This window comes from Nyctibius grandis, chromosome 1 (assembly GCF_013368605.1).
Source record: "Nyctibius grandis isolate bNycGra1 chromosome 1, bNycGra1.pri, whole genome shotgun sequence".
NCBI classification, from domain to species: Eukaryota; Metazoa; Chordata; class Aves; order Nyctibiiformes; family Nyctibiidae; genus Nyctibius; species Nyctibius grandis.
In genome coordinates, this window is record NC_090658.1 from 57160162 (window position 1) to 57174817 (window position 14656).

Here is a 14656-nt window from a genome sequence, read left to right on the forward strand (position 1 = left end):
AGCTATTACATATAAAGGCATTCCCTTCTGGCTCAGACACAAGTTGCTGAAGGATGGGGAAGCATCCCTTTGCATTTGCCCAGTCTTATACCATTCCATGGCTTCCAGTGTTAGCGATGGCAGGGCACAGCTTGCTGGGCTGGGTGAACACTGTCCTGGCCCACTTGGTTGCTCTTATGTGCCTGTAGATGCATTTTATAGCAAGTCTGGTCAACTATCAGTGGATCATTCACACACCTCCTCTAAGATCTTTCTTCCATGAAAGAGAGTCTCAGGTCTTACCTACACAGTAGTTTTCACTGGTGTAGCTATTAAGTGTTTTAATGAGTCTGATCGAGCCAATGAGAGCTTATACACAGGCACCCAGTACTGTAATGTCGTATTTTGGCTTTGCTTAAACCATTTTTATTTTCAATAGATTAAAAGAAATCAGAATAAGCCACTCAAGCCCCGTAGCCTATACCTACACTGTCCTATCTAGCCACATCAGCTAAAATACACAATGTTAATTAATCCCTGGTATTTTGCGTGCAGAACACGCCTTTCTTGCAGCTCCTCGGGGACATTTTGCTCAGCACCATGAAACTGCTGCTGCCGTAGACAGGAATTACTTTTTGAGAGAATATATAGAGGTGGTGTAACGCTAGGGTCTAGCATGTCACTCTGCATGTCACCAGGGTGACAGCAAGCCCCTCTCTGGTTGTTGGGGGGTGAAATACCACGGTGTTGACACTCAGCACTTGTGCCTCAGATTCGAGCCTTCGAGGAGGTGGAGAGCCATCTTTTCCCTGGAAATGCCGCTTGGAGTAACAGGATTCCTTCGAGGCATCCAGTCCCTGTGTGGGATGAGCACTTTGTTCCACTGCACTAAGAGCAAATTTAAACTTGGACTTTGGACTGTTTTGGAATACAAGTATAAATAGGAATTGTACCCAACACATACTTCATACCTTGCAGTGACAGAATGTGCTTAAAATTGTTCTTTCCATTTGTCTGTCCCTTCTTCCAACAAAATGATTCAGCCTTGCACACCATTCAGAGCTTGAACCTTGCGTGGGTTATTTTACATCCACATGCTTGCAGAGATGAGAAAGTCTTTTGGCCATAAGGCCATACTCAATGTTTAAAATAAAATCATATGGAAAATATATTGGGAATCTTGAACCTTTGAAAAGACAGTACTTAGAGCAGCTGGCTTCTAATAAAGAAGAGTGTAGAAGAAGTTGGTAAAGACTCAAACAAAGCTCCAAATTGAAGACAACCCCTTTCATAATCCCAGTTTGATGTTAACCAGACTCTTAACACTACAAGCAATATATACCCCAAGGTCAAGGCAACCAGCTTTCCTGGGTCAATCCAATCACTTCAGCCTTGTGCTCAAGAAAGGAAAGCATTAAAAGCCTCCCGGGCTGATCCCAAAGAGTAGGGCTGTGCCAGTCCACATCATTAAAAAAGAAAAAGTGGAGCAGCAGCACGGTTTTTGTTGGCACCACTTTGTGTAACTCACTCCTCTGTATTCACTGCTCTGGAGAAAGAGCACAGCCATTGCGGGCAGGCTGCTGGGCAGCCGCCATGTGAGCCCGCACCAAATGCACCGACACGGGCTGGCGCTTTCACCCATCAGCAACATACCTCCATCCATGCCCTTGTCACCTGCAGCTGTGACAGCTGCCTTGCCATCCCCCAGGCCCACAGCTCCGGTGCAGCGGGGGCAGAAGCTGGTGGTGGCTTAGCCACATCCCTGCCCCGGGTGCAGGAAGAAGGGAGCAGAGCCCGGGGGTCCCCTCCCCACAGGCTGGGTTTCCGGGAGCAGCACGGTTCCCGTCCGGCGGCTCCCGCCAGCACCGCTGTTTTCTCTCCGGGCTGCTCTTGGCTTCCGCCTGTACAGCTGTGCTCTCCACATCAGAAGGGACTTTTCAGAGAAAAGTGAAATTAGTAAAAATTAAGATAATTGAACGCATTTTGTTTTACCAGAGAGACTGTTTGTGGTTAGCAAATAGACATGAAATGTTATAAAATATTTTCTAACAGTACCCTATAGAGATGACTTGTCTGTAAAACATGAAATAAAACTGGCAGGAAACCACCACATTAACTTAATAAAACATAACATTAACTGACACCAAAAAGCAACCTAGTTAAGGAGCAGAAAACTTTACAACCTCAGTTATTTGAAAAATACAGAGGTAGCCCAGCTATTAAATTGAAAGGTATCATTAGGGTAATTTGCACTATTTGGTTCACTGCTATTAAATGTGATGCCATGAATGCATTGGGTTGGAATTTCTTTGACTCTATTATTCTCTTGACTAATCCTGCTCAAAAAATAGTAAAAGACTAACTGCCATTTTAAAAACATACAAAGTTTTGCAACAATCATTTAGAAATACTTCTAGCTGAGCCATTCAAGACTTCAGAGTTTATTGAGCATGTATCTTCCCAGTGCATGATGGTACATACATTCTTGACATACGCCCTGGCTCAAACTGGATAACCAGAGGTACTGCCTGGATCTAGCAGAGGCCCTGGAAGCAGGTTTTGTTAATCCTTTCTGTCTTTTAACTGGGATTTTGCAAGAACATCTGTGCATAGAAAAGGTGAAAACAACAGTAGGATGCTAACCTAGAAGATAGTTATCTGTTCACACCTATATTTTTGTACAGATGTAGTCCATATGAACCCTGTGAATAAGCTAGGACTCCAGCACGGCTGGCGCTACACAGGTGTGGCACAAATGCAGAGCCTGGGAACAGTCTCCTCGGCATGCTGTGCTAAGCACCTGCATCAGATGCATGAAAAAGAAAGGAAAAACAGCTGAAGATGTTCTTAGTCATTTTTTAACTGTTGTGGCCTTCTGGGCAATAGCTCTTAAGAGGCAGCCCTAAAGCACCTCTCAACACAAACAGCAAAAACATTCGTGCTCACCCTAATCCTGGCTTAACCCCTTGTGCCAAGGGGTCCAGAAGAGTACCACAGTCTCTGCTGTTCTGCCTGTCATAAGCAGCTTTCTGGAAAATCACATGGTGTCCAAACAGATGGTGAGGTGGGATCAATGTGAAATCACAGAGAGAGGTGAACATCACTGCTCATACTGCAAGCAAGCCCTTGTGATGCTGCAGCTGTTATTATTTTACTTGCAATACCGCAGTCCCAACTCTTCAGTCTTTGGGTTGGGAATCTTGGGTTGGGAATCTAGGTACTAGATCATCTTGATATGACTCAGTATAACCTTACCTGAGGTGGTGCATGATCCCAAAGCCTTGCTGAAAAGGCCTGTCCCATAACTGGATGGGTCCTGACCCTATTTCTCTCTATCCTCCTCGCTGTCTGAAGTGTCTCTGTTTTATCACATCTCCTCTAACAGCACAGTTAGTCATTTGCTCACTTTTAGATATACAACTGCCCTGTGAGAGTCAGCAATTTCCCCATCTCTTGGTGTGCTCAAGACAAGCACAGCACACGTCAGGCTGTCAGGGGTGCTTCCAGCTGCCTCTTCACCAAGCAGACACGATACTTCAAAGACACCTTGCATGCAAGCTACCTTAAACTCTTTTCCTAGACAGCCCCAGAAAGAGAGAAAGGTGGGGGGTTTTTGTTGATGGTGTGAGTTTTAAGCATGTCTAGTACCATGGATTATAGCAAGTAACTAAGTCTCCTGAGTGGTAAAATAATATAAAGAAATTAATTAGGAGAACAAAGTAATTATATGGAGTAAATGTGTAAGAGCAATTGATTCAGCCATCCCCCTTAAATTCTAAAGTGGTGTGCCATTGTTCTAAAAAGAGAAGACTCTGAATGCCAACATGCAAAGATTTAATATGCTTTTTCTCTTAGGCTAAACTAAAGAAAAACTGGCTGCACTTTCCTGGAGTTAACAGCAAACAGGTCACATTTATCATCCTGCCACTTATGTTCAAGAACTAGCAATTTAACTCTTCCTAAATGGGTTGCTTTGGCCCTCCTGAAACTGCAGAGGGGTTGCAGTTTATAGGCAATCTTATCTGCCAGAAGTGACTAATACTAGAATAACATGGCACTGCAATCTTGGTATTCTGGAAAGCTGGTGAGATCCTAGCCCCAAATTCTCCTGCTTAAATGCTGCTGGTAATTTCCACAGTGTTTGTGTTACTACTATGATTTATGTAGGTCCCAGATAAGTTACCCACAAAGGAAAAAGTAATTGACAAATTCTCCACTAGCCTTCTGAGTTGTTTTTTCCCCTCCTGGGATCAAAATTTCTTTAGAGAAAAGATTATTATTCTCCCTCCACAGCTATAAATTCCTCAGCCAGCTCCTCTGTTACCATGCAGTCTGCTGGGAATACTCCAGAATTATTTCTGAAGTTTTCTCAGACTTCCATATAAGTCCAAAAATTCCACAGTCCTGCTCCATGCCAGCGTGACAGCCGACTCCCGCTTGGTATAAATCTTTGAAACACCCAGTTGCACTGATGCTAAGCAGCCAGTTACACTGATCGGTAAATTAAGGACACTAAATCCATATAGGACTTGGGGCAAGTGCTGCCACAATAATCACACCCGTCTCTCCAGGAGCTGCATTGCTTTGTAGCAAACCAGCCTGCCCCAGAATCCACAGGGACAGGAAGTATCCAGCCATCCCCACGTGCTCTAGCATTGACCACCTCCAGAGAAGCAGTGTTGTGGGGCAGTTATAAAAAAGAGGTGGGGAAAAAACCCAATATCTGTGCAAAAATACATGAATGGTACAAAACAAAATAACTCTTCTCCATTGGAGGCAAATAAATTACTCCCAGGCTCCAAGTCGAGAATGACTTGAAGCGCTTTGTGAAAATAGATGCAGAGTCCTCAGCGCGGTGGTGTTCATGGTGAGAGCTTCCTACCGGGACCCGGTGTCCCATGCGCAGTGTGACTCCCACACCTGCCGGGGGCTGGAGTTGCAAGGCAAGCATCTGCTCGTGGCCTGCACATCCCTGTTCCCTGAGAAAAGAGCGAATTAGCCAACAATAACAGTGTTTGTTTTGTTGCCATCTCAGTAGACGCTCTAATAGAGCTAATAGGAAAAAGAAACCTCACCAGAGAAGGGAAAGGTCAGAAGGCTAATAAAATAAATGCAGCTATTGTGCGTTCAGTTGGCAATTCATAAGGGAGTGTGATTTTCTTTTCTTTTTTTTCAGTAGCAAAAGAGTCGACTGATAAATCCAAAATGAAATTTCAGCTTTCACACAAGGTTTGCCACTGACAGCCACGTTGTTGCAGAGTCAGGAATTTTAGAGATTTATGTTTACACTTGCTAGGATCCCCCCTCATTTCATTTCTTTGTTTCTTTTCTTCCAATCAGTTCTATCTATCAAAGACAAGCAGTGTCACCCACAAGAAAATGTTGGCCAAAAAGGTAATTTTACACCAAGAGCCCTGTACTGTTCTTGAAGATCACAGCTGGCCAGCTGCTGCCCCTTTTTAGTGTTGCTCAGCTAGGTCGTTCATGGTTGCTTTATCTTTAAGCTTGTGAGTGTTCCTCTGCTTATAATCAAACACCTGCTGAAGTGTTTGGCTGAACTGAGGCTTTGTGTCGATAAAACACATTTTGGTAAATGGTTTACTTCTGAGCACCTTCCTCTCTGGCACTGTATTGACACCTGGCACTGCTGGATACAGGGATGCCCATTCCTGTGTGTCTGAGTGCACATGCACATGTATACATACACATATATCCCATGTATCTGAGAGTCACCAGGTACACACAGGGCTGGAATTTGATCCTCTGAAGAGTAGCAAAATCACTACAGTGCTGGAAAAGGTATCCCCATGGATAAGGGATTTAAATGCAGCTGCTGTCCCTCCCTGGGAAGGATGCCCCTGCGCCCCCCTGCCTTCCAGCAAGGGTCAGGGCTGTGAAGCAGCCTGGGGCTGTGAAAAAGTGGGCAACTTGAGAGGATCTAACCAGTACCCCAGTGCCTGCCCTGCACCGAGGCAGGACACGTGACCGAGGCAACATGTTTGCCTGCGCTGCCAGACCTTGGCTCTCCTCACAGTCAGTTAGCAGGGAGAGGCAGCCATGACTCCAAAGCAAGGAAGCTGTTGTAAGGCATCTGAACACAGGCCATGGTACTAGAAATGATCACCAGCACAGCAGAAACTGAGGGAGAAAGTAGCCTGAAAGGCTGCAAAATAAGTTGCATGGCCACTCTTAGGAGCACTTGTTTGTTCCCAGGAACCAAGGCAGAAGGTCACCTTCTGCAATGATATTTTCCCAGGTCTGCAGAAGGACACACCTGAGGTGGATCCTGCCTTTCACATTGGCCAGTACACTTCCCTGCTATGGACTCCTACACAGTCATCAGCTGAAACCGCAGCATCCGCAACTTCCCTAACAGCCCACAGAAAAGGCTTAGTTCAAAAATCTATCAAACAGATGAGAAGGCTCCATCCTGACTTCTTGTACAGCAGGCTGATGCAAGTAAACACCCAGCCCCGTGCCCTGCGGTGGAAGGAGGGCAGTGTTTTGGTGGGATACACTTCCCTTCCCAGCATACTAGAGAAGCAGCTCACCATACCAGAGAAGAAAGAACATCTGTTGTGCCAGCCATCCCTCTGCAGCGGTGGAGCTTTTTCCTAGGCAATATGTTTGTTGTTTTAAAGGGTCCACTTTGGGGCTTTTCACATCAGCCATTACTGAAGTTACACCACGATCACAAAAAACTACTTTTGTACTCTGTCTAGTACATATAATTCATAGGTAACAATATATCCCACCTCAACTTCTCTTAACTTTACTTCATTTCTCTAAAAAAACAACAGCCTGAGATTCTCCACAGAGTTAATGGGATGCTGTGGTAAGTAAACAGGGGATTAAGCATGCAGGTGCTTTTACCCTCTGCATACAGTACTGGTGAAGGCAGGACAAGGAGACCTCTAAGTACCCGCTGACAACCATGCATACAAAGGGATGCTGGAAAAATGAAGCAGGTTCATAGATCAGCTACAAGAAAAATCTCATCTTTGGTTGGTGTCCATGTCCATGCAATTGGTGACAGACCATATAGGAGATGCCTTTTGGCAGCTCAGTTAAATAAAGCAAAGCATGGGAACAGGAAACTGGCTTGTGAACATCTTAATTAAGTTTTTATTCTACGGAAAAACCCATTGCTCGCCACGTATAACCTATCTTCTTGGCAACCTGAGTCTTCTGCCTATATTACGTTAACAGTTGGACTTGATGATCATAAAGGTCCTTTCCAACCAAAACGATTCTATGATTCTATTAGTACTACAGCTCCTTAGTTTTCTCATGAAAGTTTCCTATCCAAACTCCTTATTCTACTGGAAAAAATACATTATATTACATCAATGTTATTCAGACAGGGTTTAGTTATTGCTGTCTCTAAAACAGAGATCATCTTTTCTTTTTGAGGCTCTCTTGTACCATATGGGATTGGTTGGCCTTGGAAAACCTCGTTATTCCATACACTTTAGTGCAGAGGCTCAGACCAGCCACAGGCATCCTACTAATTGACAGGGTTACACATACTGGTAAGAGGGAGGCAAGGATTTGATTGAAGCTCTCAGCTTCTGGAGAGAGGGAAAACTCAACTTCTCATCAGGAAGAAAGACAAGAGTAAAGCACATGATGTGGGAATTGAGAAAGGAAAGAAAAAGATATTAAATTTACTGGCTTTAAAACACAAAGAGACACTGCGATCATCCATTTCATATAAATTCCTGCATAAGCCAGGCCCTGACATGACTGATTACCTCCAAATACATGGTTAGTTCCTCTACAGCTGTGTTACAGGTATCTTCAGAAAAAAAAAAAAAAGCATTTATTTGCAGCCCAATACAGCAGTATTTTACCAGCATGACCCATTCACCTTTTTGGAAGATATTGCTGTACCCCTTTCCAGACGCTGGATGTGAATTCTTGTGCAGAAATACCTCAGACATGGCCAATACATTCACTAGGGGACCTCAGAAGAATATGGGATGTCCCAGACCTCTTTATTAGAGAACACATACTGCTATTCAAACTCCTTCTACGTCAACATCCCTCAGAGGAAGATCTGTCTCAGATTTTTCTACAAGCTCTCATTATCACAGAGATATTTATGGCTGTGCCTTAAGGGGAGCAAGCAGACAGCCTAGTCCGTCCCACGCTCAGCCAGCAGTCCCTGGGCCCTACTTATACAGAGTGTTCTTTTAAAACAAATTTAATCTCAGGCCAAGGGTTCAGGCAATGACCTTCTAGACACCACCACAGCCACAGCAGTAACTGCTTGGACAGAATTTTACGCCACGTTAAATTTCTTAACCTCAATCTGTTAAATGGTACTGAAAGAAGAGCACACAGCCCATTTGCTCACAGCTGTTCTAATCCAGCATTATCAGTCAGACATTCACAGACCACCATCACACTGGATGAGGCCCCCAAGGGCTCTTTCAGTTCCCAGTGAAAAAATACAAAAGACTTCTCGAGATATTCAAGCTTTCTCCAAATACATACAAATCTCATGTGTTTTCAGAAAGCAGCAGGAGCAGCAGCATTTTTCTGGTCTCCATTGCTTGTGTCCTTTCTGAAGTATATCGATATCCTGCCTCTTAGAGAAATTGCAATTGAAATTTCCCAAAGGACTTGTGACGAATGAAAGTTTTACATGCTGGGGATGCAGGACAAGACCAGCAGTCAGGACCTCGTGGACTTCTGCAGCTTTAGAGAAGTGTTGAGACTTGCCTGACACAGAGATCACTGAAATGCAGCCAACTTCTTACTCCATGACACTCCTGGCTATTAATACCACATGTGAACAATTTAACATAAATTGGAGATAAATATATTTGTTCAGAATTTAGACCTCTACATACTAACATCCCAAATTCACCTGTTTCCTCAACTCATTTTCTATCAAATGTTTCACTAACTTCAGGAAATTTTCACCTGAATTGGGGCCAGTTTAAGGTTTTAATTGCAATGCCTTGCTTGGATGAGTTCCAAACCAAATTAAGTTTATTAATCATTCATTGGAAATGGGATCCACACAAAGCTTGAAACGCAAAACCAAGTTCAGAGAACAAAGGTGGCATGCCAAATTTGAAGAAAAAAATTCACCTAGCTCTCAGAAAACAAAAACATTTTGCAAAGGAAAGATAACATACAAATCAATCATTTTAAATGCAGAATATGTATTTCAGGGCAATTTTCTCATTGTTTTCTACATAATGCCATTTCCCCAAAAGTACCACATGGTTATTTGCCAGCTATATCAAGCACCACTTCCATTCTGTACTATGTTGCGATACTTCATCCTACTAGGAAGAACACAAGCAACTTTTACAGCCAATTTTGTTTGCGTTTTTGGCCACCTTGAATAAAGGATGAAGCACAGTATTGTGAAATGCCTACGTGTGCTAATAAACCAGAGCATCCCTTTGGTTAATGGAAAAGTTGGATTTTATTTTTATTTAGTCCCACTAAAAAGCGCAATCTCAGTTAAAGACATATGACAAAGAGCAGAAAATAGTCCACAGAAAGGTTATAGGAAAGCGGTAGGTCTGCCTAAGTTCCAACCAGAGCAATGCAAGGCTGGACTCTGAGAAGAATGAAATGAAAGTAGGACACTTCAGCATGACAGCTCTTGCTTCTTCCACGTATTTGAGCTGATAGTGTACCATGAACAACAGCAGGGAGTACCTGGGGAAAGAGATGAAAAAGACTTTTTGTTCAAAAACTGATTTTTTAATTTGCACAGCATCATCTGCACAGTTTTAGAAAGCACAAGAGGCAGCCAGGGGTTACCATTGTCCCCTCTCTCTTTTGCCACGTGGCAAAGAAAGTGACATAAAATGCATTATTTTGTTCCTATAGAAATAAACATCATCTCCTGCTGGAAGTGCTCTTCCCTGCCTATACAGATAATGTCTTACCAGAGAGCTGCCTGCTGTATTCAATTCAGCTGCCTGCTCCACCTGAATCATGGTGACTTATCAACACTTACAAATACCTTAGGGGTGGGTGTGAAGAGGAGGGGGCCAGACTCTTCTCAGTGGTGCCCAGTGACAGGACAAGGGGCAATGGGCACAAGCTGAAACATGGGAAGTTCCATCTGAATATGAGGAGGAACTTCTTTACTTTGAGGGTGGCAGAGCACTGGTACAGGCTGCCCAGGGAGGTTGTGGAGTCTCCTTCTCTGGAGACATTCAAAACCCGCCTGGACATGACCCTGTGCAACGTGCTCTAGGGGAACGTGCTTTGGCAGGGGGTTGGCCTAGATGATCTCCAGAGGTCCCTTCCAACTCTTAACCATTCTGTGATTCTGTGACCTGGGGTGTGCCACTACTGTCAATCAGGAAAGGTGGATGTTTGAATCTGGACTGTCTATACATCAGACAATAAACCCCACAAGCAGCTACAGGCTCTTCTGAGAGCATTTTCTTTGGTGAGAAGGAGCAACTACCTCTAGGAGAGCAGATGATCCGTACATATGCTAACGCTGCTCAGTTTAATGTTAGTTCAAGTTGAGAGTGAAGGTTATTGTGGCAATAGGATATTGTTTGGTCTAGGTGGGGCCTGTCTTTTATTTGATGTATTTTTCTTAAAGATTAATGTTAGCAAGGCTGGGGCATTCCCGATAATCCTTGACTGCAAGCTGAGAACTTGGCAGATGAGGTCAATGGAGATGATGGGTTGTTTTGGGTGGATGGTGGTGACACTAACTCCTCTGTGCAGCTTTTAATCTTCACCAAAAAAATACTGTTAACTGATAACCAAATAACTGCCTTTCTACAAGCACAGGGGGTTTTTGTTTTTGTTGTTTTCCAGTTATATCCTTTTTGTGATTCCTTGTTTTTTTCAGAAAACTTTTACAAGTTTCTCACCATTGTCAAGAACAGCACACAAATTAGTACAAAAGACAAAACAAGGCGCTCTCCTCTCACTGCCTCTTCCACTGCATTTGTTTTTCTGGTCAAGGTGAAGGATAAAATCTGATCATTTCTCCAAGAGAAGCTGAGGTTGTGTTGCTTTGAAAAAGAATGTGATTATCCCAATTTTCAGCCTATAGTCTTTTTTTTTTTGCTTTTCCCTGAAAAAAATAACATAAAAAAACTTGTGCTGTGACTTTTCAATAACACTCTCCTTTTGACCTGCAGTCTTACAGGTAGCTCATTCTTTTTTCACTTAATTTTTCATGTTGCTGATTCCTACTTGGTGCTCTATTTAATTTTGTGCTATATTTAATTAACATTAACATAACCCAAATGTCACTGCCAGCTGCCACCAAGACAGTCATTCTGACTTGAGATGAACAAATTCATTGTGAATTTCTTTGGAAAAAAACCCCACTCCACCCCCTAAATATCTGTAGAAGATGAAGTCTAAATTTGATCATGACGAAAATCAGTAAATCAGAGTTATTGTTTAGCTGCCGTTACATGTTCTCTGACTCAGTCAACAAATTTATTTCATTCCTGTTCCTCTTTCAAGCCAATAGAAAACAGTTTCATGAAGCTGGAAAATGCTTTGGGCAAGACTGGGGGAAGCAAATAATTCATTTACTGAATACAGGGTGTTGACTGATTCAAAATGTCTTGACAATTCATCCAAAGTCACCAAATACTTGAAGCCAGAAAGAGGATGTGGGGCTCAATTAGTGGAGCGAGACCGTGACGAGGGCAGAAGGCTCCCCTCGAGCAGTCAGGACATGGGCCCGCAGCATTTTTCAGAAATCCCGAGTCTCCCTTCTAGGGGAGCATCTCGGGCACTGGGCTGGAGGGTGTCACCTCTGCCTGACTGCCCCAGCTAACGAGCATTTCAGTAATTTTGGCTGCAGGAACTCAGAATTCATCACCTCCAAAATGCTCCTGACATGGCAGGCAGGGCACTCTGGTGAGGTGTACGTTCAGGTCTACTTCAGCGGAGGAAGAATTCAGTGCTGTTCTCCTGCATTTTGGAGGAGTGTCCTAACACCTACCTGGAGAGCAGAGGTCAAGCTGCAGCACCCACCTCCTTCCTCCTTGCATGAACAGTGCTGCCATCCCACTCTTTTTCATTCATCCAGAAATAAATCAAGGGGGCAGGCTAAAGGTCTGATTTCCTTGGTGGGGAACAAAACATACTTTTCCTGAATTTCAGTTCAGAGGCTAACAGGAAGCCTTCATTTTGTATGACATTCATAGTGCAGAACTAGAATTTCACCTCTACAATACATCTGGGTAATTGCAAGCGCAGTTCCAGCCCAAGCAACAGCTTCTTATGACCAAGGTTTCAGTGATGAAGCAATATGGGGACCATACACATATACTGTCACTTGGATTAACCTGGCAACACTTAGATGTAAACAAGGTCTAATGGTGGACACCTTCTGTCCTTCCAACACATTGTCAGCTCTCCCTCTGCCAAGAGGGGTGAGCTGCTCTCCAACGCTCAGTCGCAGTGGGGAATCAAAGCATGGAAACCACATGAGCAGAGATTACACAGCCTCTCGAGTCTGGCAGCCAGATATTGGATTGCAAGAGTGAGCGTAACCAGATGGTTACATCTATATGTATATATATATGTATTAGCCCCTTCAAAACTGTAATCCCTCAGGATCCATAATTGGACAGCACAGCTAGGATTTCAGATGTCAGGTCCAGCTCAGACGCTGCAAGAACCTCCAAGTGAGCAACAGCTGGACTAGGACTTCTCCATATCACTGCCTTGACGGTGGGACCAGCCCAGGGGTGCAGCCCACAATCTCTCTGACGCTGGCTCCAAGCATGCTCCTGGGTGCAGCACATGGGGACAGATTCTCAGCTGGCCACGGACAGCTTTGCTCTGTTCTACCCATGTGAAACTGCCCTACAGTGAGCTCTTTGAGGCTTGCAATAACAAATACAGCAGGAAGATCGTTGCACTGTTGTGATGCACCAGCTTCTGATGCAAAGGGTTCAGGCAAAGGAAAGAGGGCTTTGATGGGACAGGCCTACATCCCAACATGAGCTTGCTCCTTGGATACTTCTCTGACGCCACAGAAATGTGCTTTTTTCTAATGAAGCTGATGTCAGAGCTCACTGGAGAGAGCTCACTGGGCAGGTCAGTCCAGAAATCAGTAGATGCAGATGTTACTTTAAAGGACCAGCTTCAGGACTGAACCTTCATCACCAGCCCACACCTGTATCTGTCCCACAGTGTCTATGCCAGACAGCCACATCTGGAACAAAAACATTTGTTTCCATTTAATATCCTGTGCTTTCTCCTATACAAAACATGGATTTGAGACTTACACACACTCAACATGCGTTGCACAGTCCCACACCAGCTGGACAGAATGCATTTAGGACAGCAACGATCATCAGCAGATGGACAACAACAACCACTTAACTGCTACAACTTATGTTTAAGATGAAACAAAATCCAGGAACAACTCCAGTCCCCAGCTAGATAATACAGAAAAGCAGCAGTCCTGCCGCGGAACTGCTTTTAACTGACCTGGATCTGATGAAGGCAAGGGGAAAAATCCCATTGGAGCTTTTGGCTCTCAGACAGGCTAATTCCAGTTTATTGTTCCCTTTTTATTTAATTATGTAAAAAAGCACCAAGCCCTACACTTAGCTGTCAGAAATAATATTTCTCTGTTCCCAAAAAATCCAGGTGAGAGTTTTAGTTTTGCAATCCTTATTCTTTCATAAGAAAAATAAATAAGCAAAAATAAATGAGCATTTCTTCCCTGTAAACACCAGCACAGGTCATTCAAATTAAACCCAAGGTCTTTTGAAATGGCTTGAAATCTTAAGCAGAGGTGGATGAGCCCAGATGGCAGAAAAGGGTAAACAGATTCTGACACAAGTTTCTCTCAGCATCTTGGGAAATGAACTCAAAACACTCAGAGGACCCAAGAGCTGAGCTCTTCTCCGCCAGAGGGGCAGGCTGGCCAGGTGTGTGTGCATCTTTTATGGGAGGGAGAAGTCAAAGACAGTCTGATGATGCATCCTTTGAAAGACTGCATTTCCCCTTCTCCCTACAGCCTCCTACTCAACACAACTCTGCTTGAGGGCTGAGAGTGGCTGGAAACATGCCAGTGAAGCATTTAGTCAGAAGACAGATACATAGATACACAGAGGGAGAGCTTTCTGAAACACTGCCTTGGTGAGCCCAAGATGCTTTGTTCGAAAGGGCTCTGTCTGAATGACCTTTGGAGAAGCCTGAGGCTTGAAGCCCATGACTGCTGCCCTGACAGACAAGAACATCAGACTCTCCCAGCAGCTGTAGGGCCTGGGGAGCTTCTGGGTGCCTAGAAATACTGACAAGTTTTCAACTCTGGCCAGTTTTGAACACAGTCAAATTTCAAAATTCCTGCAAACTGGAAGCCCTTGCTTTTAGCTACTTCAGGTCTGAATTTCTAGAGGCATAACAGAGGTTGCAATATTACTCATTCCTGTCAAGGCCAAATACTGAAATAGTATGAGTTGGCCCTTCTCAGAACCGTGGCGTTACCTTCAAATCATGACAATTAAATTAACATGTCTTCTTTCTCCTTACCTCCTGGTTTGCAGACCTCTGATGTGCCAGTGATAATCTTTGCAATAACAGTGTGAAAACTTTGAACCTGCTCTTAAAAAAATAAGGAAAAACTGAAATTCCTGTGCAGGAGTCTTCTGATACTGCCTGTGTCACAAAACTCATTGATAAAAACAGCTGAATTACC